This window comes from Parus major, chromosome 1A (genome assembly GCF_001522545.3).
Source record: "Parus major isolate Abel chromosome 1A, Parus_major1.1, whole genome shotgun sequence".
In the NCBI taxonomy this organism is placed as follows: Eukaryota; Metazoa; Chordata; class Aves; order Passeriformes; family Paridae; genus Parus; species Parus major.
The window spans coordinates 238411-243124 of NC_031773.1; the positions used below are offsets into that span (position 1 = coordinate 238411).

Here is a 4714-nt window from a genome sequence, read left to right on the forward strand (position 1 = left end):
TGCAGGATCTGAGCAACCCATTTATTATTTATAGGCAGCACACAAACAGGTAAAATAATTCATACAACTGCCAAACCAAAATAACAACAAAAGCGATGCTCTAGCGATCCTGCTTCAATCCTCTGGCACAAAACCCAGCAAAAGCAGCACGGTCCACGAGAAAGGGTGGAAAACAGGAAGGAAAGGAGATGCTGGAATTCCCAATCCTACTGAGGTGGAATTCACCTGCCATCCTAAGGGGTTTTTGTACAGCTATCTCGGTTTTTTTTCTTTTTTTTTTTTTCCAGGAGGGAAAGATGGAATTTCATTGACATCAAAATGTCAGCGCAGATCAGGACGAGCTGCGAGCTCCACCACGACACAGCCTGCAGCTCCCCGGGTTCCATCTGGCAGCAGAAGGGATTCCCTCTTGGACTTCTTCTTGGGTTCCTCCTCGGAGTTTGGCAAGTGATTCATCCACAACAAAGCCAGAGCAACCTCAGAGTCCTTCCCAAAAAAAGGGAGAGCAGCTTAGGTTGGCTGGGAATGGTCTCGCACTCCTGGGGAAACCCAGGGACGGCTCCTGGTTGTAGCTGTGGGATTCCCAAAGGATTATGAGCGCTGAGGTTTCCCACAACAAAGTGGGACTGTACACCTGGCAACTGGATCAGCCCCACCAGTTTTTGGGACAAAAAACCAAACCAAACCAAACAAAACCCCAAAAAAACTCAAAAAAAAAAAAATAAAAAACCCAACAAAGAAATAAAAACAAAACAAAAAAAAACCCAAAAAAACCCCAAACTACCCAAACCAAACAACAAAAAAATCCCAAAAAACACCAAACAAACAAACCAAATATAAAATCCAAAACACACAAAAAAAAACCCCCACCAAAACCAGAAGGACCAGATGCAAATATTGAACCCCACTGCAATTGCTGCAGTGGGCACAGAACAATCCGGAATTTCCCCAGAGCTGGAAGGTTCTGGATGGTCCAGGTTGAGCTGGGAAAGGTGAGAGGTTCCTCCACCCCTGGCACAAAGCCTTGCACAAATGTGGACTTTAAAACTTTTCTCACACTGCAGCCCTTAGGCTGGGAAGTGCTGAAGGGCTTCTGCTAGAAGTTTTAATTTCAAGAGATAAAAGACGCCGACGATTCCCCGAGTTTTACGGATTGCGATATTTGGAAAATTATAAAAAAAAATAATTTTTCCAGGATTTAATTACCTGGTTTTGGATTCACGGGCAAAACGAGCTGATGATGAGATTCACGAGAGCAGACATTCAAATTTAATCACTGAAATAAGCGATAAACGGATCGGGGCAGGGGTGTGGATCTGCACCCAGCAGTGGGAATGTGGGAAAGCATTAAAATGAAAATTAAAAAGCTGAATTCCAAACCCTAAGAGGATGGATTCCCTTTTAAACACACACAGGGCCACTTCACCCAAGGGAATGGCTGGAGCTGTGTCAGGGGGTTTAGGATGGATTTTGGGAAAAGATTCTTCCCCCAGAGGGTAACGGGGCACTCAACAGTACAACTAAAATCCCCACTGTGCAGCAGAAGTTATTTTAAAACCCCCCAAAAAAGGGTTTAAAATTATTTTAAGTATCTTGGGCACTGGGTAACACAAAATATCTGAAGTGTGGTAGTTTTTTTTTTCCCACAGATCAACTCCAGAAGCAGCCTGAGGAAGATAAAGTCCAAGGCTGAATTTCACAGAACTCCCTGCACCGAAAATCATCAACACAACCCCACCGCTCCTCCTGACAGCACAAAATGTTCCTGTGTAGAAAAGTCTGGATTAAATTTTCCTGGTAAAAGGGATTCAAGAGCACAGCAGAGTTCACTGTGCCCTGCTGCCTTCCTGGAAGACACTTTTTTTTTAAAAAAAAAAATAATTCCCAAACCCTCCAAGAGAGAGAAACTGCATGGAAATCTCCCTCCTTTGGAAAAGGAATGGAAATATTCCCAGATCTTGTGCATGCACATGGCAGGAGTTGGGCTTGACCGGCCTGGAAGGCAGATGGACACGAAGAGTGGTCCCAGTGCTCCCAGTCTGGGGTCCTCCACCCTCCTGGAGTTCCTTGGTTTCCCCTACAAGGCTGAAATATTCCAGGCCTGAACTTGCCAGGAGTTAAATTGCCTGGTTTAAGGCTGAAAAAAGGTGATCCAGGCTCCTGGGAGACAGAAAAGTGATGAAACCCCAACATGTGAAGAATTCCTCATGCCAAGACAGCTGTGGTGGACATCAGAGCAGCTGACCAGGCATGGGGGCTTCTGTCCAGGGAATTCCAGACAATTTAACCGGTGGGATGAACCTCACGGTGGCCAAACTCCCTGGGGAGCAAAGCGGCCTCTGCTCATGGAATCGTGGAATTGGTAAAGTTGGGAAAGCCCTCTGAGAGCATCGAGTTCAACCATCAACTCAGCACCACCAAAGCACGGCCTCAGGAACCACTTCCAGAGGATTCTCAACAATTCCAGGGATTCCACCACTTCCAAAGCTCTCTGAAGCTTAATCCTCCCACCAAGTTTTCCATTTTCCTGGTGGAGCTGCAAAGAGATGCAACCTCCAATCCACAGCAAGGACTCTCCCTGGCACAGCTGGGTTTTCCAGGATGGTTTAATTTAACTGCTGGAATTCTGAACAATTCCAGGGATTCCACCACTTCCCTGGGCAGTCTCCAAAGTTTAATCCCCTCCCCAAGTTTTCCATTTTCCTGGTGGAGCTGCAAAGAGATGCAACCTCCAATCCACAGCAAGGACTCTCCCTGGCACAGCTGGGTTTTCCAGGATGGTTTAATTTAACTGCTGGAATGGTTTGTTGTCCTGGTCAAATCACCTCTGTCAGACCAAACATTTCCTAAATCCTAAAAAATTCCAAGAGCTGCGTGAAACCCGCAGGGGATGAGGACTGGGTTTATGGCTTGGGCACAAAAAGTCATCATCAAACCTCACAAAAATGACGCCAGGCTCATGAAAAAACAACCAGGACGCAATAAAACTCCATAAAAACCAACCCAGACACTCTGCAAAAGACCAAACACACCAAGAAATTACAGGGGGAGAGGATTTAAATGAACACTGAGCTGGAATGATCTGTGGAATCACGGGATGGGTTGGATGGTAAATCCCAAACCATTCCTGCCATGGCAGGGACACTTCCCACTGTCCCAGGGTGCTCCAAACCCTGTCCAACCCCATCCTTGGACATTTTCAGGGATGAAAATCCTGAAAAATCAGTTGTTACAACCCTCAGCTTTTCACAGGTACCATCATTGTCATCACACACTTCCTCTTTCACCAGTGACAAAAAAAAAAATTAAAAAATAAAAAATAAAAAAATATTTGTTCCCAGTTTTACCACCAGCACGAAAATTTCAATTAGAAAGATGAACAATTCTCTCACCTACTTCCTCAGTGTTTGGGAATTAAAAGTTCACTGTGAGAGGCTTTGAAAAGGAGCAATTGTGATGTGGATGAAGGAGAGGAAAGGCTGAAGTGAGGATGGACATGAGTTTACGCTGGGAATCCTCTCAGGATGTGGGAAGAGGGTCTAAAACCGTGCTCAGAGACCAGCAAGGCTTAGAAACAAAACCACAACAGCCAGGCCCTGCCTAAGGGATTAAAAATCCCAAATTCTGGAAATAACAGTTCAGTGAAGGAGAAAAAAAAAACCAACCCAAATAATAAAAATATGAAGCAGAACTCCCAAACTTGAACAGAGAAAACATCTCCCCACCCAATGAAAATCATCTGTAGCTGCAAGAAAGCTTAGACTTGGTAACCTCAAACACAGGAAGAGTTTTGAGTTGAATTATTTCTGTCCCTTAGTTATTATTTACACAAAAAAGGTCCCGAGCACCTCAGTCACAGCCAGGTCTGTCCTGAGCCAGATGATTTAGAGCCCTTTTTTTTTGGGTATTTTAAGACATACCCAGTTACACCCCTTTTTATAGGCAATTTACACCCCTTTTTTGGGTACTTTAAACGGAGAGGAGATGAGTGATTAACACGTTTCGACTCGCTCCCAACCTCCTGCACAGAGGAAGGAAAATTATAGATGTACAAAATGTAAAGAAAAATAAAAAGGGAGGGGGAAGAGGGTGAAAGGGGAAAAGTGAGGGATGACAGGAAAAAAAAGGGGGGGAAAGGGAGAATGAAGGGGAACTTCATTAATGAGCTCAGAGGTCTTTGCAAACTTAATTCTGTGATTCTGGGAAAAAAAAATTAGGAGGTGAAGGGGGAATAGAAAACAAGGATAAGAGGGGAAGAATACGGGGCATGAAGAGGAATTTCATCGAGTTTGGACTCATTTATCTCTGAGGCCTTTTACAACCTGATTATGAGGGGGGAAGGGGAGGTGAAGGGAAAAAAAATGGGGTGTGAAGGGAAAAAAAAAAGGGTGAAGTGAAAAAAAAAGGGTGAAGGAGAATAAAAAAAAGGGGGTGAAGGAGAAAAAAAAAGGGGCGGGGGGTGAAGGGAAAAAAAAGAAGGGGTGAAGGGACCGAAAGGGGATGTGAAGAGTAAGAAAATGGGGGTGAAAGCAAAAAAGTGGGGGTGAATGCAAAAAAGGGGAGGGTGAAAAAGGGGGAAAAAAAAGGAGAGATTACGGTGGGGGAGGAAAAAAAAGGGTGCTGAGGGCCAAAAGCAGGAAGGAAAGGGCTCCGAGAATACCAGGAAAAAGGGCGAAGCAGAAGCCCCGCCAATGTCTGCGGCCGCGGCCCAAGT

At 44.9% G+C, this 4714-nt stretch overlaps 1 long non-coding RNA gene across 1 annotated transcript; it reads right to left on the reverse strand.

Annotated features, from left to right (window-relative positions):
• LOC117244458 lies at positions 1–4708 on the reverse strand. The gene is made up of 2 exons (XR_004497620.1): positions 1207–4708; positions 1–486 (listed from the first exon to the last, which is right to left on the reverse strand). It is a non-coding gene; the product is annotated as an uncharacterized LOC117244458 (long non-coding RNA).
• Positions 4709–4714: the final 6 nt, after the last annotated feature.